At 40.9% G+C, this 27,357-nt stretch overlaps 1 protein-coding gene across 1 annotated transcript in view; it reads left to right on the top strand.

Moving 5' to 3' along the window:
* The window catches only part of Delta (neurogenic locus protein delta), a 1,656,387-nt gene that overhangs the window by 604,624 nt on the left and 1,024,406 nt on the right, over window positions 1–27,357 (top strand). Inside the window, exon 3 of the mRNA XM_067142151.2 lies at window positions 4,831–4,933. The gene's annotated coding sequence lies outside the window, so the exon portion shown is untranslated. The remainder of the gene's footprint in view (window positions 1–4,830; window positions 4,934–27,357) is intronic.

Here is a 27,357-nt window from a genome sequence, read left to right as displayed (position 1 = left end):
AAACTCCGTACCTCAATTAGTACCAAGGATATCATTGCTTCAAAGAGACGAGAAATGGAAAATTTCAAATAATTTGAGGAAGGCGGAAGTTAAGTGATTTATAGTACCTGATGACAAATCTGTGCATGAATACCTTTCAGTTAAAAAATAAAGGAAATCGACCGGATAGAATGGCCGGACTGACTGACTTTAGTTTTCATAAATTTGTTTAATAAATAGATACCACACTACCAACCATCCTGCAGATAGGGTTGCGTCAGGAAGGGAATCCGGCCGTAAAACATGGTAAAATACCCATGTGCGACGCAGTTCTCACCCACGACCTCACAGGTGTGTGAAAAGCGATAGACAAAGAAGAAGAAGAAGAAGAAGAAGAAGAAGAGAGGCCAATGTGTTTAGTACTGTTCTCTATAGCCTACAGTAGAAAAACTTACGGAAGTGTTAGTAAGAATATACGCGAAATGTGCTACGATATCTCAGAGAGTATACTATATCATTATGTAAGCAACTGAAGTTCAATTCATGGCTAGCTTAACACTTCAATTCATTCAGATTAATAATTACGTTCCGGGATAAACGTTTCTAATTCAGTAATTCTGTGCTACGTATTTGGTTCTTTTAACTCTTACGACATAGTTTACGTTTACATGTGGAAATCAATCCAAGAACTAGAATCGTGCATTGTTGTCATGTTGTAAACAAAGCAAGTTTGTAACTGTATGCGACTGTTGATGTTTTGATCATAGCCACAAAACCTTCAATTTTACATGGAATTCAAACAATAGGAAGGTGATTAGTCATTTCAAAAATCCCACGTACTGCAATAGCGTTACATGCTAAAATATGAATATAAAATAATAGCCTATTATTAGTGTTACTTACCACTAACTATCATTTACGGTTTTCGGAGAAGCTGAGGTGCCGGGATTTTATCCCACAGGAATACTTTAACGTGCTAGTAAATCTACAGACACGAGGTTGGCCTATTTGATCATCTTCAAATACCACCGAATAGAGCCGGAATCGAACCCGGCGACTTGAACTCAGAAGGCCAGCGCTATACCGCCTGAGCTACCCAGCCCGGCACTTTAACATCATTATTGAATTAAAATATTCTGTAGTAACCGTTTTAATATGGAAGATGGTGGTGGTGATTATTATTTAAGAGAAGTTCGGTTAGGCAACCATCCCCATACTACAGATACTAGGGAAGTGGTGGACAATAGGTGAAACAGATTGTGATAGAATCTTATTTGACTTCCATTTAAGCTCTGATTTTATGTGATTTATTTCCAGTAAATTCGTTTCGCAATACATGAAATGGCGTATGGCTTTTATTGCCGGGAGTGTCCGAGGACATGTTCGGCTCGCCACATGCAGGTCTTTTGATTTGACACCCGTAGGTGACCTGCGCGTCGTGATGAGGATGAAATGATGATGAAGACGACACATACACCCAGCGCCGTCCCAGCGAAATTAACCAATGATGGTTAAAATTCTCGACCCTACCGGGAATCAAACTCGGGACCCCTGTGACTAAAGGCCAGCACGCTAACCATTTGGCCATGAAGCCAGACCGTTTCGCAATAAATTTCAGTGTAAACTGTTGAGTTAAGCATTGACAATTTCCTTATCATTTCACGGTTAAGTGACATCCCGTGTTTCGTTTCTTCTTTTAGCATTGAGCTCATAGTCGAACTTCGCAACAAACTCATCAGTATGGGAGTGAAGTGTTGGTTTGTGAAGCAGAAAGGCGGCAGCTAGTTGGAATACTTCCAGAGAAAAGAAAAAAAGGTCGGAGGAAGTAAAGAAGTCTTGCAGTTCAAAGAGTGTCTGGTTTCATTTCAGTTTATCTATGTCTCTCTATCATTTTTTAGGTGAAAACTACCTGTCCGTCCACCGTTGCACACATTATGTCACGTATTGCTGCTGAACGAAAATAACAGAAAATAGGTTATGTCATATTAATTATTGCCTGCCGGAGATTTCATGGGGGTCCTGGTTTCCACCCCCAGAGTTCTTCAAGGCTTATTGCTTATTGTGACCAAAATTAATCTCCACTGCTTATCAGACAATTAACATTCAGCAAGTCCACAGTGGTTTCGAGCAGCTGAAAATAAAAATGTCGCACTGAGTAGCCGTTTCACCCTATAAGTTCAAATAGGCGACATTACTCCAGTTCTTTTGTTTCCGATTATTAGTTTACCCTGTACCAGTTTCGTATGCCCAGTGGCAGACCACGCGGGGCGGTGGCGGGGGGCATCGTTTGTGAAGGGCCCATAACTGTTTCTTAATTCAGTAGCTGAAGAGTAAATTTACATATTGATAAAACTACAACACACAACACAGTATTATTTGTATTACAGAGGATTATTCCAAACTTAGGCCGTCGTAATGCACAGCTTCTTTCATCAATAGGAGTACGGTAGTTATTTCTAAAAGAATGTGGGTTTCCCAACCTGTTCCAATAATACAGTAACCATCCCTTGCTGCCACTCACAACAATCAACAAGGCCTTTGAAGTAATTAGCCAGTTTTGAGAACCCAGTAGTCAGCGAAGATGCGATAACAAAGACAGCCTCCTTATCTAAACTCTAAATACTTGGCAGTCATTGTAGCTAAGTTGAGTTGTAACTTATTTGGTCCCAGGAACGAGATTATTTCTTAATAGTGTGAGGGTCAGCGTGTTTTGGTTACCATAATTGGAATGTGCATTTCTTGTGTGTTCGTACCATAGAAGTACATTTTTTAATTCCATCGGATTTGAAAACGAAATTATTATTATTATTATTATTATTATTATTATTATTATTATTATTATTCCGGGGATTTTTGTGGAACGCAGAGGTGAAAGAAGGTGCCGGGGTGAATGGGTCTAACTACAATGTCAAGAATTGAATTTAAAACGTAAACTGAAGGTTATATTTTCAAAACACAAAATTTAACAATTTTACAGGTACAAGTAACAATCATTAAACAAGTCTAGGAAAGACAAGATTGGTGGTATAAACAGATTGTGGGCTTCAAGCCCTCACTTTACTTTTCCTGAGCTCCTAGCTCAAATTTACAAAAGAGCACAAAGTGTACAAGGGCAGAAATCCCCTAATTCAAAGAACACTTGCTCCCAAAATTACAACATCTAGCCTTCAAGAGGCATACAGTAATCTTACTTTGAAAAAGAGCTAACAGGCTCTCAGTTTTCCAAGCCTATTCAAGGCGACATCAACTTACAATTTCTGGCCTCTGAAGGCACAACTTACAATAGGAAAATGATTATACAGGGGTATTTAATACCCACCCTACTGGGCCTTCATGTAAAAGGAATATCGGTTAAATAAATAGCCCGAACAACAAAATGAATGGAGGCGTATACTTGCACTCCTAGATATGAACACTTAAAACCTAAAGGACACTAGGCCGATGAAACAGGGGCTATTCCCAAACTATGGAGGTGACTCGTATAAGAATAAATTAGAACATTACGGAAAGGAAGAAAACCAGTTACAAAACGTAGTCACATCAAACCAAGATGAAGGGGAGCTCGAGAGGTTACATCACTCTCTATCCCCGATTTACAGTTGAAGGTTTTATGAAGTTTTTACATTAGCCGGCAGAGAGTTACATTTTTAGAAAAGTAGGTTACATAGTTAATGGTTCGGACCTTTCCCTCGGGTTAAACTGCGGAGCTAGCAAGAAATAAAGATCTTATGTGGCCATTACCTTGTAGAAGTTCTAGCAGCTGAAGAAGAGGCCGTCGGCCTCCTGCTTGACACACACACTCGGTAAGATGACGATCAATTGGCCCAGAGACGTGAAAATCCGCAGTTTATAAACCCTCGGGGAATGTTCGAGACCATTCAAGATTAAACTACCCACACCCTCTCACTTTTATTGGCCACTTTAAAAGTTACACTCAAAATCGAAGAAGAAGAAGAAGAAGAAGAAGAAGAAGAAGAAGAAGAAGAAGAAGAAGAAGACTGTGATTGGTAGAAAATTAATTACAGAAATTAGGGATTGGCTAGACTCAAAACTGGCGTAAATAAAAAGGAAATATTGCCAACCCAAAAACAAATGAACATCAATCAGAAAAAAAACTTATGAATACAAAACTTCTTTGAATTATAAGTTCTTATACCACCCACCAGGGTGCATGGTCATAGTTTTTTGGTACTGTCATCTATGAGAGAATGTCCAAACTTCTTGATGAGTGGAAAATAAAACAAGTAGAAATTCAAACAATTCAGGAAACTTCACAATAACAAAATTATATCACATTTCAGTGGTGACATCTGAAGAGTAAAGTTCTAAGTAGGTATAGTTTCAGTTTCACTGTTTTGCCAATAGAGGAGTTCTTTAGGCGCTGAATATGAATGAGCGGCGTTGGGGTGTACCTCCCGGTGCAATTATTATTATTATTATTATTATTATTATTATTATTATTATTATTATTATTATGATTATGATTATTATTATCGTTGCGTCGTTGTTGTTCATTCTAATGATATGCAACCTTGTATTACGAAATAAACTTGTAACTTTCCTTATCAGGAAACGATGGCCCATTTTCAAATATTGCTGGGGGGGCCCCGAGCTTCTTAGAGCCGCTATTGCTCAAGCCTGTATTAAGTATGTGACAGAGGCGGTAATCGAACTCTGACAAAATAGACGAGAAGCCACTATACCACGGTAGTAGACTTTTTTATAGAATTGACTAATTACATCAACGTAAATTTATTAAAATTCTCCTGTTCAGTAATCATGTATCGAAATACGTTCGTTCAAACTCTAGAGTTAGTATACTCATTTTGGCCTGTATCTTTTGTTGCACAGGTAACTACCGCTGTAAATGCTGAAAGGAGGTTCTGTAAGGACAAGGAATTGTACAGATCTTACCGCAAGTTCAATCAACAACTCTGTGGACTGGTGCTCGGATGTAAGTACGAATACATTTCGAATATCATCCAGTAAAAGCTCCAAGCTAGAAGTGTTCATCAATCAGTAGGCCTATATGCTATGGAGGTTTTAATAATTGGGCCAGTACTAGAAAAAAATACTCTTGACTCTCCATTAAATATATGTATTGAAAGGGTAGTGTATGCACTGTATCTTAATACGAGTTAATTAAATATAACTTTCTTTATTTTTTCGCACACGTTAAGAGAAAATTAAATCGGATTATGTGCCATGTGTATATTTTCTGTTAATTTATTTCTTTTATATGCATACTGGTGGTCATAACCCCAATGTTGAATATCTTTATTTGCTGAGTGACCTCGATATGTGTCCTCTTTTCACCAGTCTGGCCGCAGTTCGAATCCTAGCCATTCTATATGAAGGTTTTGAAATGAAAAGTGTCGGGTTAACCTGGCGATCTTGTGGCCATGACCACGATATCAACAGCCACATAAAATTACAAGTTTACTTACTTCTAACAAAATATTAACTGAATAACTGCCGCTGAGGACAAATTTCTCCATATCGTGCCTTTTCTGTACAATAGTATATCCTGAAGTGTCTCGTTTCACGCAAGGAAAGCGGTGGCAATCTCCTCAGGTATAACATTTTGAGACTTTTTACTTAAACTGTGAAGAGAGTTACTAAACCAAAACCCAAACCCCATGGCGCAACAACCCCGAAGGGCCTTGGCCTACCAAGCGACCGCTGCTCAGCCCGGAGACCTGCAGATTATAATGTGTCGTGTGGTCAGCACGACGACTCCTCTCGGCTGTTATTCTTAGATTTCTTGACCGGGGCCGCTCTCTCACCGTCAGATAGCTCCTCAATTTGTAATCACGTAGGCTGTGTGGACCTCGATCCAGCCCTCAGATCCAAGTACATCGAAAATGAAGAACAACAAAAACTTCACAGTGAAGAGACAATTATGATATGAAAGCAAACGAGGGCTGAATATAAACATGCAATTACCAGAATATTAACAATTTCTTCATCATCATCATCATCATCATCATCTGTTTACCCTCCAGGTTCGGTTTTTCCCTCGGACTTAGCGAGGAATCCCACCTCTACCGCCTCAAGGGCAGTGTCCTGGAGCTTCAGACTCTTGGTCGGGGGATACAACTGGGGAGTATGACCAGTACCTCGCCCAGGCGGCCTCACCTGCTGTGCTGAACAGGGGCCTTGTGGAGGGATGGGAAGATTGGAAGGGATAGGCAAGGAAGAGGGAAGGAAGCGGCCGTGGCCTTAAGTTAGGTACCATCCCGGCATTCGCCTGGAGGAGAAGTGGGGAAACCACGGAAAACCACTTCGAGGATGGCTGAGGTGGGAATCGAACCCACCTCTACTCAGTTGACCTCCCGAGGCTGAGTGGACCCCGTTCTAGCCCTCGTACCACTTTTCAAATTTCGTGGCAGAGCCGGGAATCGAACCCGGACCTCCGGGGGTGGCAGCTAATCACGCTAACCACTACACCACAGAGGCGGACTAACAATTTCTTAAAAAATAAAATTAATACTCTTTCATCTCCAGTAGGAGCTGTCTGGAAAGACCTTCAATATTATTATTAAAATAATAATAATAATAATAAGAAGAAGAAGAAGAAGAAGAAGATCCATAACACAGACCGTTTGAAATTGGCGTGTGACCGCAAATATTTTGAACTCTAGCATTCATTCATGCATTCATTCGTTCGTTCATTCATTCCAATGCTTCATTCCCTGACTTGTGGAGAGTGTGAAGTAAACCTAATATATTTGTGATCGATCTTAGATGGTCTCTTTAGGAATGTACGAGGTTCAAATGAGCTAAAGGCTCAACCATACATGTACTCATCTTTTATTAAATTAATCAAATTCTCATGGTATATTCTTTTTTGTTGTCTTTTTCAAAATAACTGTCGATATGAGAAGTTAACTGTTAAACAGCTTCGTCTCTTGTTCAAAACTCCCTTTTATTACTTCCTTTCAGTTCGCGATATTATTCAATCTTGAGAATAATTAAGATTGGACGATGTGTTATTACTAATGAAAGGATTCTAAGGTGCAGCACCTTTTCAAAAATATAGTTACTTTTATACAGATAGGTCAATATATGTATTTGGGGACATGAAATAAAGTGAAATAAACGCAACTCTTTGCACGTTCAGCATCTTTTTTTGTGGGATTAATGCATTTTGCCACCCTTTCCCTTCTATTTCATTCTTCAGCACCTTTTCGCCCACATTTATCTGCGTTTTTAAAAATTAGACAGGATATTCTTTCCCTTGAACAGACTTTTAAAATTTTGCTTAATCAGAAGTCAACATTAGTCAGTAAATAAATATTATAATATAATTTATAGAAACCAGCAGTAATTAATATCCCAGCAAGAATTATCAACCTGCAGCTGTGAAACCAAATTAATATTTAAACAACGGCCGTGGCCTTAATTAAGGTACAGCCTCAGCATTTGCCTGGTGTGAAAATGGGAAACCACGGAAAACCACTTTCAGGGCTGCCGACAGTGGGGTTCGAACCTACTATCTCCCGAATACTGGATACTGGCCGCACTTAAGCGACTGCAGCTATCGAGCTCGGTGTTAGTGTTTTACCAGTCTGGACAAGAACTTTTCTTTCTTTCTTTCTTTCTTAATCTGTTTACCCTCCACGTTTGGTTTTCCCCTCGGACTCAGACAGGGATCCCACCTCAACCGCCTCAAGGGCAGTGTCCTGGAGCGTGAGACATTGATTCGGGGGATACAACTGGGGAGACTGACCAGTACCTCACCCAAGCGGCCCCATCTGCTATACCCCCTGTGGCAGGGGGACGCAGACGAAGAAGACACCCACAGTATCCCCTGCCTGTCGTAAGAGGTGACTAAAAGGGGCGACCAAGGGATGATGATATAAGAATCGTGAAACTACTTGTGATTAGTATCACCACGCGGGGAAAACAATGGGTCGTTTTTACTTGCGCGTAGTACCAAATAGGTTTGTGATTAGTAGCACGCAGGAGCACCGTGTGGTCAGCCCCCCACTTAGAGTGCACTGTCGGCTTTTACAGTACCTGTGATTAGTACTACTATATGAGGAACACCACGGGATAGTACGAGTCCCTGTGGTTAGTACACTTACGTGATGAACACAATAGGTTTGCGTTGCCTGTAAATGGCACCACGATGTGCGAAACACCATAGGTCTGTATTACATCTGCGAACTTCATTACTGTGAGTAGTACCGTAATATGTGGAATACCGTGAGTCTACGCTAATTCTGATTAGTACCGCACCATGACAAATACTATGGTTCTACTTTCCTACCGATAAGTACCATTATGAGGGGCCGATAACTTGTATTTTGGACCCCTTCAGACTACAAGTATCATCGATTCAGTATTGTGCTTTAGAAGCAGTCCCTTGGTCAGTAATACTATTGTTCTACGTCAGTTTCTGTGAATGTGAGGCATTGCGGGTCGGATCCTCTGATTGTTTTAAATTCATATCCGTCCATTCATTCTTCGTCCTCGCGTTTTGAATTCTGGTCAGCGGAGAATTTTGGACTTTTTATTTGTCATTACATTTCGTCTCATTTCGTACCATTAGGGGCCGATGACCTAGATATTAGGCCCCATTAAACAACAAGCATCATCACCCCACCTGCTATGTTGAGCAGGGACCTTATGGGGGTATGGGAAGATTGGAAGTGATAGACAAGGAAGAGGGAGGGAAGCGGCCTTAAGTTAGGTACCATCCCGGCATTTGCCTGCAGGGGAAGTGGGAAACCACGGAAAACCACTTTGAGGATGGCTGAGGTGGGAATCGAACCCACCTCTACTCAGTTGACCTCCCGAGACTGAGTGGACCCCGTTCCAGCCCCCATACCACTTTTCAAATTTCGTGGCAGAGCCGGCAATCGAACCCTGGCCTCCGGGGGGTGGCAGTTAATCACACTAACCACTACACCACAGAGGCGGACACTATTTTCTCGCAACACAAATTATGCCGAAGGGTAAGCAGAAGTTTTATGCACTTAAACAAGAATTGAAGATGCAATTTATCGAAACTGATGGCATCATTCCTCCATATGTCGTTCGCGAAGTAAATATTGCACTTGACTGTCAAAGACATTGAAGTGTTGCGTGTAATCCAATATAAGAAAAGTTTATTCATTTTCAGAACCCAGTAAACGGGAAAAGGGGAAATCACGCAACTGGTTTAAACCTTAATAAAGTGATTTCGTCAACACCTTTTTGTGTGTATTTTCTGAACCTTGTTTCCCCATTTCTGACCATACGTTCCACCTTCAAATCCTTTCCGTAGTTACTACGATTTGAAACGAAGAAAGGAACTTACCTTACATCCTTACAAAGAGTATAAAATGTGTGTGAGTATAGACTATGTTGATCTTAAAAGTGAAAAATGAAATGGCGTATGGCTTTTAGTGCCGGGAGTGTCCGAGGACATGTTCGGCTCGCCAGATGCAGGTCTTTTGATGTGACACCCGTAGGTGACCTGCGCGTCGTAATGAGGATGAAATGATGATGAATACGACACATACACCCAGCCCCCGTGTCAGCGAAATTAACCAATTATGGTTAAAATTCCCGACCCCGCCGGGAATCGAACCCGGGACTCCTGTGGCCAAAGGCCAGCACGCTAACCATTTAGCCATGGAGTCTGGCATCTTAAAAGTGATTACATGATATACTCTTATCCACTTGATTCACATCTCCAATGAAATGGCGTATGGCTTTTAGTGCCGGGAGTGTCCAAGGACGAGTTCGGCTCGCCAGGTGCAGGTCTTTTGATTTGACTCCCGTGGGCGACCTGCGCGTCGTGATGAGGATGAAATGATGATGACGACGACACATCCACTCAGCCCCAGTGCCAGCGAAATTAACCTATGTTGGTTAAAATTTCCGACCCTGCCGGGAATCGAACCCGGGATTCCAGTGACCAAAGGCCAGCACGCTAACCATTTAGCCATGGAGCTGGACACATCTCCAATAAATCGTGGTCTCACTTCGCTGATTGTTTTATATATATTAATGATCGAGGATGAGAGACTGTTGAGGTAACATTTTGTAGGTATAGTAGATCTGGAATGGAAATTATGTACCTTCTTGATATTATAAATTAAGGGAGTTAAAAGGTAAAGTTGTATTTAATTTATATAGGCCAAACCTAATATTTTGAAGAAAAATTGCTATCTAGATCTACAAATCCGTCTGCATACAGTTCATGAAGGCCCTTGAAGGAGTGGAAAGTAAAAGCTAACCTCGGCACTAAGTGAGACAGGGTGGTAAGGTCTATGCCCGGTCACATTTGCCTGCAGGAATTAAAGTGGCTTTTTAATGTTGTAGGCTGAGTGAAATCAAGGACCATGCACATCTTCAGAATTCGAAATCCCACTTCTCAACCTCCTAACTGAAAATATTCTTCCAGGTGAACTAAACGCGTCTTTAATGCCTCTCTAGGCCCATTTCCTTTAAATAAGTAATAAATCAGCTGTTTCATAAGTACACTTCCTGACACAAAACTTTTGTACTGAAGAATCAGTGTCAAACTTCGTATAGGCCTACCTCCTCGAGTGATGAAAATAATATTTCTTGTCTTAAACTTAAATAATTGTACCGTAGTGCAACGTAGGTACACTTTTCCAATAAATTTGTGTAGTGACAAGCAGCGTTGAGCGAAATTTCTAGTCATAGAAGTGCACATTTTATTGGCAACGTGCAAATAAACCACCATGAATTACCATAAGACTTTGACCGCCGTGCTTGCTTCGGATAGACTCTGCCAGGGGACTGATACTCTTTTCTGGTACAAGGGCCGATTACATAGACGTTCGGCTCCTTTAAACAACAAGCATCATCATCCCGATAGGCTTCCACGTAATTGCCGAGTGTCCACGGAGAGCATTTCAAGGTCCTTTGGAGGACATTCATAACGCAACTGAGGAGGCCTTGAAATGGATCAATGGACTTGATTTGGAACTATAGGCTTCTGCTTGTATATATTGTGTACATATTGTATACTTATTTATATAATCTATCTGTGCACATCATACGATAAATAAATAAATAAATAATCACCCCGATGGCTCGGAGATTGGGTACGTTTGTCGTCCTCATCATTAGAAGTCATCATACGTAGGAGGAGGGAGTATCCTTATACGTAGACGCGGAGGTCGCCTATACGGTGTCAACAAATACAATAGAGATAAAACAGGACAGTCTGCGAGATATCGAGGGACTGCGATTTGAGCTATGTCCAGCGGTGTGACCTGGATTTACTTAACCTGTCATAAGAGCGCGTGCATTTGTTTGTGAAGTTTTTCGTGTTATTTATGCGTTTGAAGTAAGTTACAATCAGTAAATAATACCGTATTTCGTTCATTTATATCTCTTCTCATTATGAGTGGAATGATATGTGCTGTGTTTGGCTGTAATAATGATGAAGTGCAGAAGAATTCGCGGTCTTTCTACCGTTTCCTTCGTGAAAAAAGAAATGTAAGTAGATATTGTGTTTACAGAGATATTCTTCCAGTGACAAATAGATTTTTATAGTACATTCTAAACTTTTGAGCTGGGCGACCCATATTTAAATGGCTTAAAATATAAGAAGTTTATTTTATTGTATATTGCAACAGTTAACCTTCAATACTGATGTGTTGTTGTAGGCTTTGAAATGTCAGAAACCAAGCTCGATTGTTGCAGTCGCCTAAGTGCGGCCAGTATCCAGTATTCGGGGGACAGTGGGTTCGAACTCCACTTTCAGCAGTCCTGATGAGGGTTTTCCGTGGTTTCTCTTTTTCACACCAGGCAAATGCTGGGGCTGTACCTTAATTAAGGCCACGGCCGCTTCCTTCCCACTCCCACTCCCAGCCCTTTCCTGTCCCCACCTATCTGTGTCAGTGCGACGTAAAGCAAATTGAAAAGAAAAAAAAAGTCATAGAAGTGATTTGGATAAGGTATACAAGAGAGAAAGGACGTTTTTTCAAAATGCTATTTATTCGGGGCGTCGACTTAAGAAGATCTTTTGCCTCTACTTTGCACCATATATTGTGAACCTGCGTGTATTTGGAAATGGCAGAAGTGTAAAGTGATTAATGTGGGGAAAGGAACATTAAGGACGGCACAAACACCCAGTCCCAGGGCGAGGGGTATTAATCATTTACAATTAAAAGCCCCTGACCCGGCCGGGAATCGAGCCCGGGGCCGCCAGGTGACAGGCGGACGCGTTGCCCCCTACACCGCGGGGCCGGACGAGAAGGGACGTTACACTTGAATAAGAATTATAAGATCTGTTCAGATCGTTTCCAGGTCAGGGTATGTTATATTCTTACCCTAATTGTACGTAAATATGCCTCAAAACATAACTATCGATAATATTTTCATGCTTTTCTTTCCTTCACTCCTCTCCTCAAATTAAAGCCGTGATTTGTATCAACACAGAATCTCCCAAAAAATAAAACATCCAATGCTACCGCGCCTTCCAAAACGGGTAGTCTTCCAAGAATAAAAGACAGGAATGTCCCGATCTGTTTATTGACAAGTGTGTGAATGTGATGATACAAAGTATTTTAAACGAGGGAATAGATAAATCTAACCGTGAACGTTCTGGCAAGAACGCTAAAGTAAAAAAAAAGTAATGCATGAATGAAAGATCAATCCCTTTCTCAGCAGTGCATTTCATATATTAAATATGTGTCTAATTCAGTCTTTAAATAATAACCTGCCAAGTTATAATTCTTCTTTCATTTACCCAGAATTTCTTCGGCAACTTTGAAGTTAATATCTTAGTAACACTTTCTTTCTAGACGTGATTTGCTAATCCATTTCCGTATATGAATTTCCATTGATATTTGAATTCGGTGCGAGTTTCCAGGTCACGCCACTACGAGCGCCACTTTCGAATTGTCTCCCATTTTAACAAGGTTAAATCCGGAAGTGTCCTGTATTGTCTATATGGTATTTGGCGTCAATTCGAAGGACCTGCAACAGGCCTCTTGGGAGGCCACACGCCATTATTATTCTCATTTATAGTGACGACAGCTTAAGAATTGTTTGGTATATGAACGGCTTGATGTTGAAGGGGGCCTTCTGCAGGTATTACGAAACGTTCGGATTTGATGTGATACTACAGACGATAAGTAGGGCCACCGTTTGGTGTTGAAAGGAGACCTCTGCAGTCCACACCAAGGCTGTATCGTGCTGGTGAAATCTCCGTGTGATGTTAAGTGGAGACATCTGCTATAGATGTGCATAATATCAGTATTGTTTTCGCATTAGTTCAATACATTGCACTGCTGTAATTGGAATTGCTTTCTGTGTTTCAATGATTCTTGCGATGATATTGTACTTAATCTTCATATTACTATTAAATTTGGCATTATTGCTTCAATATTCATACTGAGAATTGGACTTTCTTTCTTTCTTTCTTTCTTTCTTTCTTTCTTTCTTTCTTAATCTGCTTACCCTCGAGGGTTGTTTTTCCCTCGGATTCAGCGAGGGATCCCACCTCTACCGCCTCAAGGGCAGTGTCGTGGAGCGAATTAGACTTATACTTTTCAAAAGCAATAGCAGTATATTTTGTAATTATTTGTGGGTTTTATATGGAAGTTAGCATTCAAATGTCAAAAGTTCACTCAATTTGATGTAACAAGGGGACTTGTGCAATAATGACAAAAGTAATATTTTTCATTATCTATGAATTTCAATTTGTATTTTCGTGTACGGAAGTATACATTGTACAGGTATCATGCACTGGGAGAAGCGCAAAATATAGATCGACACTTTCCATCACCTAGACAGTTTTCTCCTTCTCCTGTAAAATTTAGAAATTCTTAGAAGTCGCCTTCCAACATCAAGCGAATCATATGTCTCAAATATATTTAATTCTTTTTTCTTATGTATCAAATTGATTCCTACCAAAGGAATTTACACCTGATCATTTTACGTGGACCATGCTCATCAAATTGACACACATGAATCGCGCGATGAGAAAACGTTTAACATTGGCTTTTGTACTCGTTGTTCACGTGACAATCTCTTAGCATGTGCATGATTATATATTTGTCCATCCCTCACATTGTTTCCCAGATTTTGAAACACATTAGTGAGCATTCCTCTACCTGTTACCGGCTTATTTATTTATTTATTTATTTATTTATTTATTTATTTATTTATTTATTTATTTATTTATTTATTTATTTATTTATTTATTTATTTATTTATTTATTTATTTATTGCACCCTGCAGGACTTAGTGTCCCAATTACAGTGGCAACTACGTCACATAAATTACAATTAAGATGACGGTACTTACGTCTAAACTATATTCTACAATTTTATCTAATCACCTACAATAATGATATAAAATATCTAAGTATTTTTCTAAACACTAAAGATGCTTATTTTTTTTTGCTAGTTGCTTTACGTCACACCGACACAGATAGGTCCTATGGCGACGATGGGATAGGACAGGGATAGGAGTGGGAAGGAAGCGGCCGTGTCCTTAATTAAGATACAGCCCCTGCATTTGCCTGGTGTGAAAAAGGGAAACCACGGAAGACCATCTTCTGGACTGCAGATAGTAGGATTCGTACCCATTATCTCCCGGATGCAAGCTCACAGCTGCGCGCCCATAACCGCACGGACAACTCGCCCGGTGAGGCTTGCACACGACAAAGTAAAATGATAAAAAAAATGAAGCAATTCACATACAAGCATGATATTAGAGAACTTCGCCTCACAATTTCCCCTATTTTTATGACTGCATACAATGGAGCGATGAAGTTCAGTTAAGAACTCGCGCATTGGCAGACTGAAGTCAAGGCCATTATTTTTCTGAATGGCACTGTTGAAGATACTACTGAGTCTGTTCACCGGCGAGTTATCATGGGCACACGTTCTGGTGTATCATTTAAAAGTGACGTACTCGCTTCTCTGCTCTTTGTGGCTCTTTACACTTTCATTTTATTTTGCCTTATTGCTGATTTTGATTTGACCTCTTCCTTCCAATATAAAAGAAAGCCATGTGTCGGCCTAATATTAAAAAAAATTGAAAATGTAAAAAAAAAAAAAACTTTAAAACATTGTCGGAACGATCTCCATAGCACTCTCTTTAGAGTCTATGGAGTGTAGAGAGTTAGTTGCCGGCTGCTGGAATTACACATTCACTTGAGCGTCACTGATATTTTACTTATTTCAGGCTGTATCGGATAGGTAGGTAAGGGTTATTCTGCCCGAAGGCAGGTCCGAACCTCCGCAGAGGTGTTCCTGAGCCGGAGTTTACGTGCGGTAGGGTGGCCAGTTCCTTTCCGCTCCTCCATTCCCTTACCCCCCCACCAACAGCGCGTGGCAACCCATACAACTCCTGACCACGCCCAATGTTGCTTAACTTCGGAGATCTCACCGGATCCGGTGTTTCAACACGGCTACGGCCGTTGGCTGTATCGGATAAAGGTAACGAATAAAAAAGCGTCATGGGTTATTTTCGTGTGAAACCAAGAGTAATAGATATTCCAGTTTCGTACTTTATGCCCCTTCTGGATTCCCCCCCCCCCCCTGCTGATTTTTTTTTAAATTTATAGCTAAGACCATACAGTACCTTATTCTAATCTGAAGTACCAAGTGCCATTTAAACCCATCCATCCATCCATTTTTCTGTGATGCTGTAACAGACACAGACAAATATCAAACTGAACTCGACATGACGTCAGTATTCTCGTCAGAATACAATATTAACCAACTGGAATGTCACGTTTAAACGCGATGCTGTCACATGAAATACTCAATAAAAATTATTAAAAAAGCCAGGCGAGTTGGCCGTGCGTGTAGAGGCGTGCGGCTGTGAGCTTGCTCCGGGAGATAGTAGGTTCGAATCCCACTATCGGCAGCCCTGAAGATGGTTTTCTGTGGTTTCCCATTTTCACACCAGGCAAATGCTGGGGCTGTACCTTAATTAAGGCTACGGCCGATCCCTTCCAACTCCTAGGCCTTTCCTATCCCATCGTCGCCATAAGACATATCTGTGTCGGTGCGACGTAAAGTCCCTAGCAAAAAAAAAAAAAAATAAAGGCCACAGAGAGATTCTCCCTTTTCAAGAACAGTACTGCACTGGCGTTCTAACAATGCCAAGTTCCAGAGCTGGAATGACTCAGCCACATACAACGGTAAACACTGCTCTGCAATTTTTCGTTATCAATCAACCAAATGATCAATCAATTAATAAATCAATTAACCAATCAATCAGTCAATTAGTCAATCACCACTGTTCTGTATTTAGGGCAGTCGCCCTCGTGGCTGATTCCCTATCTGTTTATTACCTAGCATTTTATTAAATAATTGCAAAGAATTTGGAAAATTATTGACCATCTCCCTCGGTAAATTACTCCAATCCCTAACTCCTCTTCCTATAAACAAATATTTGCCCCAATTCGTCCTCTCGAATTCCAACTTTATCTTCATATTGTGATCTTTCCTACTTTTAAAGCCCGGCTGAGTGGCGTTGGCCTTCTGACCCCAACTTGGCAGGTTCGATCCTGGCTATGTCCGGTGGTATTTGAAGGTGCTCAAATACGTCAGCGTCGTGTCGGTTGATTTACTGTCACGTAAAATACTTCCTGCGGGACAAAATTCCAGCACCACGGCGTCTCCGAAAACCGACAAAGTAGTTAGTGGGACGTAAAGTCAACAACATTATTATTATCATTATCCTACTATTAAAATCATCATCATCATCATCATCATCTGTTTACCCTCCAGGTTTGGTTTTTCCCTCGGACTTAGCGAGGGATCCCACCTCTACCGCCTCAAGGGCAGTGTCCTGGAGCTTCAGACTCTTGGTCGGGGATACAACTGGGGAGTATGACCAGTACCTCGCCCAGGCGGCCTCACCTGCTATGCTGAACAGGGGCCTTGTGGAGGGATGGGAAGATTGGAAGGGATAGGCAAGGAAGAGGGAAGGAAGCGGCCGTGGCCTTAAGTTAGGTACCATCCCGGCATTCGCCTGGAGGAGAAGTGGGAAACCACGGAAAACCATTTCCAGGATGGCTGAGCTGAGAATCGAACCCACCTCTACTCATTTGACCTCCCGAGGCTGAGTGGACCCCGTTCCAGCCCTCGTACCACTTTTCAAATTTCGTGGCAGAGCCGGGAATCGAACCCGGGCCTCCGGGGGTGGCAGCTAATCACGCTAACCACTACACCACAGAGGCGGCCTACTATTAAAATCACCACACAAAATTCTTCGTCTAATAATGTCATTCCACGCCATCTCTCCACTGACAGCCCGGAACATAACAATTAGTCGAGCAGCTGGCCTTCAACAAATCGAGCTGGTTTTCATTGGATTTTTTCCAGTTCTCGAATCAAGTAATCCTGGCGAGGGTCCCATGCATTGGAACCATACTCTATTTGGGGTCTTACCAGAGACTTATATGCACTCTCTTTTACATCCTTACTACAACCCTTAAATATCTTCGTAAGCATGTGCAGAGATCTATACCCTTTATTTACAATCATATTTATGGGATTACTCCAATTAATATCTTTCCTTAAATCACCACCTAGGTACTTACAATGATCCCCATAAGAAACTTTCACCCCGTCAACACGGTAATTAAACCTGGGAGGACTTTTCTTAATAGTGAAACTCACAGCCTTACCTTTAACCACGTTTATCATTGTACCATTGCCTAGAGTCCACCTCTCAGCATTATTGAGGACTTTTTGCAGTTGCCCACAATCTTGTAACTTATTTATTACTCCATACAGAGTAACATCATCCGCAAAATGCCTTACCTCTGATTCCAGTTCTTTACTCGTATCATTTATATACCGTATATAAGAAAACATAAAGATCCAATAGTACTGCCTTGAGAAATTCCCCTCTTAGTGGTTACGGGACAAGATAATGCATAACCTACTCTAATTTTCTGAGTTCTGTTATCTAGATAAATATATCCACCCGCTCAGTCACTATTTTGTATAACCCAATTGCACTTATTTTTGGCAGTAATCTCCCATGATCTACCCTGTCAAATGCTTTGGATAGGTCAATCGTGACACAGTCCATTTGACCTCCCGAATCTAGGATAACTGATATATCTTCCTGGTATCCTACAAGTTGAGCTTCAGTGGAATAACCTTTCCTAAACCCGAACTGCCTTCTATCGAACCAATTATTAATTTCGCGAACATGTCTAATGTAATTAGAAATATTGCTTTCCCAAAGCTTACTTGTAACACATGTCATGTTTTCATTAGCGCCCCATAGGAGGGATCGAATAGCTGGAATGCTATGCTGAGCTAGTGTGTCACGCAGGGCCTACCAGTAGTTATCCGAACATGTATGAACCAGAGGAATGGCATTTTAAAGAAAAGAATATTATCTATCTCCCAAGCTACTTCCCACCAAAATTCAGGCAGGCTATTCTACTGCGCAAACAGCAGTAAAACCATCAATCAGAGATGAAAAATAGGTCTACGTCACAACAAATAGGACTGATAGTCAATGCAATGTCACTGTTGATCAGTTCTATAATCTTTCGATAATGTAGGCCTTCATACTTAGTTTCCTTCTGAGTCTGTCATATTAGGATATCCCATGAAAAGGGAGTCCTTCCTTAACGATTTACTCTCATTTTGATAGTCATCATTTCAATTTTTCTTGCCAGTATGGGCTGATGACCTCGCGATTATTCACCATGAAACAATCACGACAAAATCCAGCACCATCATCAGTTAACACGATTGAACAATATTTCTATGTTACCGGTGCCTGGTGTTGACATGCATTAAGCAAAAACATCTAAAATATAAATATTTTTGTTATCAAAACCGGTACGGTAAAACTGTATAAAACATAAATAAACGGGTATGATGTTACCTAAAGGACCACTAATAGCATCGGTATTTCATTAGGTCTTCCCCTAAACTACCATCTCACCCAGCGTGAATAAAATTATTTATAGCCTAGACTGTAGTGCCTTATTCTCCCACCGTTTTTCATTAAATTCTATCCAACCATATTCTCGTGTCTCGGCGTTGATATGGACTAAGCAACAAGTGTCCAAATTCATGGATATCTCTGGTATTATAGCCGGTACGGTAAAGCAGTCTAAGACACAAACGATCGGAAACTGTATTATCTATAACTTTTTTAATGTAGTGTTTATCGATAGGACCACGAGATATATGAGAATTAAATCGTAGATCTTCCCCTAAACTAACATTTCCCCCAGTGGGAATCAAATAAGTGTCCGGCTCTGTGGTGTAGAGTTTAGCGTGCTTAGCTGCGACCCCTGGATTCAGGGCTCTGCCACGAAATTTGAAAAGTGGTCTACTCAGCCTCGGGAGGTCACCTGAGTACAGGTGCGTTCTATTCCCACCTCAGCCATCCTCGAAGTGATTTTTCTTGGTTTCCCACTTCTCCTTCAGGCAAATGCCGGGATGGTACCTAACTTAAGGCCACGGCCGTTTCCTTCCCTCTTCCTTGTCTATCCTTTCCAATCTTCCCATCCCCGCACAAGGCCCCTGTTCAGAAGAGCAGGTGAGGCCGCCTAGGCGAGGTACTGGTCCTCCTCTCCAGTTATATCCCCCGACCCAAAGTCTCACGCTCCAGGACACTGCCCTTAAGGCGTTAGAGGTGCGATCCCTCGCTGAGTCCGAGGGAAAATTCAACCCTGGAGGGTAAACAGATTAAGAAAAAAAGAAAGAAAGAAAGAAAGAAAGAAAGAAAGAAAGAAGACTTTACATACCGATTTTTATTCAGTTCTCTTGAGCCATTTTCGCGTGATGTGCATGCATACACATATACATACAGGCAGACAAACAGACAGAGATGTCGGAGGATGAAAAATTACATCGACATGGCTGATTTAGAAATACCATTCCTTTTTAATCTGAGCACTGTACATACAAAACTCTTATTTTATGTCATTACTGAACGTAGGCGACCTCCACAACGCGGCTGCCTGAGCAAGGAGTTGTCATAGAGTAGGGTGGTCATTTCCTTTCCCGTCTATCTTATCTTGACTAGTTGGCTTCACGAGTCTGGTGAGAGCCCGGTCCAGACCCTCCCAACAATCTTAAATCTTTAGGCGGACCTGGGAATCGAACCCGGTTCAACTCTGTGAAAAGCTACTATGCTATTCACTGTACTATGTTGGCGGTCGGGAAAATAATATTTTCCCATAAGATAAAAAATCCACAGCCTGTTTTCAGTCATTCGCCCGGGTCAGGGATGGAATGAATGAAACCCCATCTAGCATCGAGGATAGGAATTGAGCGTGTCGCATTCCTCTAGGGCAGTGATTAATGACTGACAGATGATATGGAATGATATTGGAGAGTGTTGCTGGGATGAATGATGACAGGAAAACTGGAGTACCAGGAAAAAAACCAGTCCCGTCTCCGCTTTTTCCAGCAAAAATCTCTCATTAAGCGGCAGGGACTTGAGCCACGAAATCCAGCGGTGAGTGGCCGGCGTGCTGCCGCCTGAGCCACGGAGCCTGTCTGTGTTTCCCCATAATATGTGCAAATTGAACAAATTAAAAGATTATGATGTTGTTTATTTCAATGCCGTTTATGACAGGTCATAAATTTCACTAATTTAACTTACTTCATCACTGCTGCTATTATTTAGACAATTAAGTATCTGTTCGTCCGCCTCTGTGGTGTAGTGGTTAATGTCATTAGCTGCCACCCCCGGAGGCCCGGGTTCGATTCCCGGCTCTGCCACGAAATTTGAAAAGTGGTACGAGGGCTGGAACGGGGTCCACTCAGCCTCGGGATGTCAACTGAGTAGAGGTGGGTTCGATTCCCACCTCAGCCATCCTGGAAGTGGTTTTCCATGGTTTCCCACTTCTCCTCCAGGCAAATGCCAGGATGGTACCTAACTTAAGGCCACGGCCGCTTCCTTCCCTCTTCCTTGTGTGTCCCTTCCAATCATCCCATCCCCCCCGCAAGGCCCCTGTTCAGCGTAGCAGGTGAGGCCACCTGGACGAGGTACTGGTCATCCTCCACAGCTGTATCCCCCGACCCGATGTCTGAGGCTCCAGGACACCGCCATTGAGGCGATAGAATTGAGATCCCTCGCTGAGTCCGAGGGAAAAGCCGATCCTGGAGAGTAAGCAGATTAAGAAGAAGAAGAAGTATCTGTTCAGGGTTCATATTCAGTGCAGAAAAACACATCTCAGAAGGAACTTCAGAAAGCAATGCAGTAACCACAGTGCAAGGGACCAAACAGTGCTGCCTTTTGACATGTTCATCGCTGCCAATCAACGTTTGCCACGGAACAGATCTCTTGAAAACTAATTTGATACACCTGATAACTGTGGTGCTCACATATACTCAGAGGGCGGAACAAAGCGATTACATGTGTATTATCCTGTTAAACACGGGCCCTATGATAAAATGCAAGTGTGTGTAAAAATTCATACACGTGGCGCTCGGAGTGTTAATTAGCCATTAATATCTCTGTGAAAATGTACACCTACCTTCGTGGCCCTCACCACTGGATTCCGCGGTTCAAATCCCAGTCACTCCATTCGAAATTTGTGCTGGACAAAGCGGGTACTTCGGTTTTCCCTGTCATCCTTCATTCCTCTAACACTCTCCAATATCATTTCATTTCTTCTGTTAGTCATTAATCACTGCCCTAGAGGAGTGCGACAGGTTTCGGTAGCCGGCACAATTCCTATCCTAACCGCTAGATAAGGGCTTCATTCATTCTATTCCTAATTCTGTCGAATGACTGGATACAGGCTGAGGATTTTCATTTTTTTAATGCACGTTTACCTTTCCGCCGTGCTCGTTCTGGGACTTGGGACATTTTTAGGCGATCACTTTTTGTGACAGAAATTGTTCAGTTCAAAGACAGAAGCAACAGCTCATCGAATATACGGTACTATTTCTTTTTATGTTTTCATTACTAACCGTGGAGGGGTAAGGCGGGCCACTTAGACGGTGACGGACGCTCTCTGGCCAGGAAATGTGTGTTGCCGGGCTGAGTAGCTCAGACGGTTGAGGCGCTGGCCTCAACTTGGCAGGTTCGATCCTGGCTCAGTCCGGTGGGATCTGAAGGTGCTGAAATATATCAGTCTCGTGTTGGTAGATTTACTGGCACGTAAAAGAACTCCTGCTGGACTAAATTCTGGCACCTCGCCGTCTCCGAAAACCGAAAAAGTGTATATTGGGACGCAAAGCCAATAACACTATTAGTTGTGTGGTGGTGATTTGATGTGAGGTGGAAGGTAAAAAGGCATCAACTGTGGCCTCTAAAGAGGAACTGTCCCAGCATTTGCCTGAAAGTGAGAATGGGAAACCACAGAAAGCCATTCTCCATTTAAATGTACTTTCCTTTGTTTATGTCGTTGTTTATGTAAATATGTATTATATAGGACCGTACAGTGTTTGTTGTATATGCATGTACTTTGTGAATATTTATATATATGTTCCATTTTTTATTAATATCTATTGTACATAGGTCGGATCTTTGTAATTCGACGCTATGCTGTTGCTGATCCTGAATAAATAAATACATGAATTAATATCTTTAGTCTTCGAAATTGAAGATCCGAAGGATGTCTCTACCTTGCCGAGATCAACGCCTGGATCTACCAGTAGGCAGCTGTCACCTGGTTACATTACTAAGTGGTTCAGAAAGATGACGCTAGATCGCATACCGGAGAACGGTCCCGCATGCTTTGAATAAACGAAGGTGTAGCTGGCCACTTAGTTAAGAAAACAATGGTGAGGTGTATTGTAATAGCTTGGTGGCTGTTGACATACTTAACGTGTGATCCCGATGCGACATTGTTTGCTGGCCAACCCTTGCAATTGTTACATTAGTTCCTACATATTTTAAGCATTAGACTGCCACGGAAATGAGGATATTTTTCGTTAGAAGTGTTGGCAGTATAACAGAACAGAGATGTCCAAGGTGTGTGTGTGTTTGTATGACTTCGGCTCTACGCCTCTGGTCCACACCGTCGACTGTCCTGAAAATGGTTTTCCGTGGTTTTCCATTCTCATCCACTAAGGCGAATGCCGAGCCGCCAACCCCCTCACTTTCCCCGTGCATCTCCTCCACCGTAACAGGAAAATCAAAGAGGGTAGGGAGAGTAGATAAACTAGAAACAGCTAATGAGGGAACTGAATAAAGTGAAAAAGGAAGCAAAAGAGAATTATATGAATGGCATACTTCAAGAGGGTAATGGCCACAAAGGGAAATGGAATAAGCTGTATTCATATATTGGGAATCAAAAAGGGAAAAAGGAATCAAAATTCCCACGATGGTGGGAGAAGGGGGTGAACACTATTTAACAGATACTGAGAAAGCAAATCTATTTAGTAGGGAATTCAGAGATTCAGTAAAAGATTATCAGGAGTTGGAAACCGAAACAGAAGATAGAGAGGGAGAGACACATAGGGAAACAAGAAGCTTCTCATTCACAAATGAAGACATTTTCAGAGAAATCCAACTGCTTCGGCAAGGAATAGCAGCAGGAAGTGATCAAATTATGGGGAGGTATTAAAGATAATGGGATGGCACATAGTGCCTTATTTAAAATTTCTCTTTGACGATGTCATAAATAACAGTGTAATACCAAAGGAATGGAAGGAATCTATAATAATACCAATTTATAAAGGAAAGGGTGATAAAAGGAAACCTGAGAACTACAGACCAATCAGCCTGACCAGTGTAGTTTTTAAAATACTGGAGAGTTTAATAACAAAGTACATCAGAGGGATATGTGATGATAAAATTGGTTCATGAGGAGCCGGTATGGATTTAGAAAGAAATTTGCTACTGAGGCACAACTGGTGGGATCTCAGCAGGACATGATGATGATGATGATGATGATGCTTGTTGTTTAAAGGGGCCTAACATCGAGGTCAGATCAGTTGGATTCAGGAGGCCAGTTAGATTGCATAGCAATTGATCTTTCCAAAGCCTTTGATTAGAGTGGAACATGGAATATTATTAAAGAAATTGGAGCGAATAGGATTAGACTTAAGGGTTATACGTTGGATAAGGATATTTCTAAATTCAAGGGTTCAGAAAGTCAAAGTAGGAAATAATGTATCACAGGAAGAGAAAGTTGGAAGGGAATTGCACGGGGTAGAATAATCGGTCCGTTACTTTTCTTAATATACGGAAATGATTTGGGGAACAATATAAAATAAAAATAAGATTGTATACAGATGACATAATTGTTTATAGGGAAATAAATAACATTGAGGATTGTTCAGAATTACAAAGGGACCTTGAGAGTATCCAAAAATGGGTTGAAGAAAATAATATGGTGGTTAATGGAGGCAAATCAACTGTTACAACATTTACAAATAGGAGCTTTAAAACTGAATTTAAATAAACTTTGGATGAGGTAGTTATCCCAAAAGATGGTAAGTGCAAATACGTATGTGTGAGATTTTGCACTGGAAGGGTCATGTTGATTACATTGTTGGGAAAGCACACAAATCGTTACATGTCATAATGGGGCTACCTAAAGGATGCAACAAAGAATTAAAAGAGAAAAGTTACTTAAGTGTGGTTCGTCCATTATTGGAATATGCAAACAGTGCTTGGGATCCTCACCAAGAATACCTAATAAAAGAAATAGATAGTGTGTAGAGGAAAGCAGCAAGATTTGTAACAGGGGATTTCAGGAGAAAAAGTAGTGTATCAGAAATCTTAGAAGAACTTGAGTGGAAAACTTTAAGTAAGAGAAGGGAGAAAACTAGACTTATAGGATTATACGCATAGTATATTTTAGTAGTAGTAGTAGTAGTAGTAGTTTGTCTTATTTCTAAAACACCACGCTGCAATTTTTAGAAGGCATCATCTATATATATATATAAAACTAGAGTCTTATCTATACATTGCTCAGAATTTAAACAGAATGGTATTTCTGTATCGGTCATGTCCACCCAAACAAGGAAATGCTCGTTTTAATTTTCCGTTATGTCTCTCTCAGTCTGTATTTATGTTCGTACGGGCATCACGAGAAAATGGTCGAAGAGAAGTTAATGAAAATTGGTATGAAAAGTCTGAGAATGAGGTACTACAATCTAGGCTATAAGTAATTTTATTCGTTCTGAGTGAAATGGTAGTTTAGGGGAAGGCCTAAAAATTAATTCTTTAATTAATTATTTATGTTATTATTGGTCCTATCGATAAATACTACATAACTAAACTTATATAGAATTTAATTTCCGATCATTTATGTCTTATACATTTTTATCGTACCGGTTATGTTAACAGAGATATTCATGAATTCGGATTTCTGTAGCTAAGTCCATATCAACCCCGAACGACGAGAAAATGGGTGAACAGAATTTAATTAAAATCGGTATGTAAAGTCTGAGAATAAGGTATTACAGTCTAGGATATAAATAATTTTTATTCACGCTGGATGAAATGGTAGTTTATGGAAAGGAGCATATTTTTTTAAATGCCTATGTTAATGATACTATCGGAAAGTATTACACAACAAAAGTTAAATGGAATGCAAGTTCCAATCATTTATGTCGTATACAATTTTACCATACCGACTATGATAATATAATTAATGAATTTATACTTTTGTTTCTTATGCCACATCAGCGCCGAGCATTGCTAACTTAGAAATATTGTTTAATATTGCAGAATCGGAAGAAAACTAATTGTAAAGGCCGACACTATCGAAAGTTCATAAAGCTGATCATCAATAAGGTTACATTGACCATTGTTATGGTGTGTTTTGTGTCTTCTTCTGCCACAGATCTCCGATAGATGGGATTACTGCTGCGTACCGAATAAAACATGATATTTGAATACTGGCGGAATGTAGGTGGTGAATTAAATAACTTTACACGTTTCTATATGATTGTTCCGTCAACTACGGATACTACATAGGGGCCGATGACCTAGATGTTAGGCCCTTATAAACAACAAGCATCATCATCATCATCATCATCACGGATTCTACAGCTAGTTCTGAATAAAATCTGCATTTACTGGTTACGTTAACATTAAATAATTAAATCTAGACCTATATATATAGTTGCAATTGCTGCGTAAACACTGGAACAGGCAGAAGCGTGAAATTCTCTATTAATTTTAAGACAACAGAATAAATAAATTACATTTCAAATGTATGGGGGCTGCATTGCTAAGGCGGTAGAAAGCGCGAAAGTGCATTCGATTCACTTGGAAAGACGTGGGTTCGACTTTTCATCATGAAATGGAGTAATTAAGAAAATATATATATATATTACAATTTGCTTTACGTCGCACCGGCACAGATAGGTCTTATGCCAACGATGGGATAGGAACGGGCTAGGAATGAGAAGGAAGCGATCGTGGCCTTAATTAAGTTACAGCCCCAGCATTTGCCCGGTGTGAAAATAGGAAACCACGGAAAACCGTCTTCAGGGCTGCCGACAGGGGGGTTCGAAGCCACTATCTCTCGAATGCAAGCTCACAGCTGCGCGCTCCTAACCGCACAACCAACTCCCTTGGTGATTTAATTTCTAGAGGGCTACAAGGCCTTAAATTTCACTCGGCCTTCACTAGAAATAACCTCAGAAATGATGATTATGAGATCGTCGCCATAAGACCTATCCGTGACGGTGCGACGTAAAGCAAATTGTTAAAAAATGCTCATTTTTATAGTGTTTGTTTTCGGAGAGGCTGCGGTGCCAGATTTTTTTCCTGCAGGACACGAGGTTTGCATATTTGAGCACCTTCAAATACCATCGGACAGAGCCGCGATCGAATCCGCTAATTTGAGGTCAGAAGGCCAGCGCTCTGCTGTATAAGCTACTCAGTCCACTTGATACAATAATAATAATAATAATAATAATAATAATAATAATAATAATAATAATAATAATAATAATAATTGTTGTAACCAAGGTTGAAGTTTACAAAACACAACTTTTATTTGCTTCACTTTATGATATTTACACAAATAACTGAAATTTATTTTGAAGCAAAAAGGAATATTGAATCTTGAGAAAAGTCTGTCTTTATACAATATGTACAGGTTTGCAGTCTTTATATACACTTCTATCTCGAAAAGATAGTCTTCGTGAATTGACACTTTGATAGTCGAGAACTATCTGGCACACTAACATAAATGTTCATGAGAGTCCTTGTTTGTTGAAGTGCCTGAATTCCTAAAAAGCAAGTTCAATTGATTGAAGAAATTCCACCTAGCGAAACTAAGGGAGCTTGCATAATTAGGGAATGAAAATGGCTTGTAAAAGAATTACGGGACATAGGCAGCGGAACAGGTAAGGGAGCGGTGACCAGAGGTGAAACCTCGTACTGCCAGAAATTCAGTCCACCTGGTCGAAGCACATTTTCAAGAGGAGTAGCCTCCGTGCTCGACGTAGGGTGTATTCTGGAGCTGGACACCGGGGCAAG

Source organism: Anabrus simplex, chromosome 2 (assembly GCF_040414725.1).
Source record: "Anabrus simplex isolate iqAnaSimp1 chromosome 2, ASM4041472v1, whole genome shotgun sequence".
Lineage (NCBI taxonomy): Eukaryota > Metazoa > Arthropoda > Insecta > Orthoptera > Tettigoniidae > Anabrus > Anabrus simplex.
Note: the sequence above shows the minus strand (reverse complement) of the source record. Positions and strands in the feature narration are given on the sequence as shown.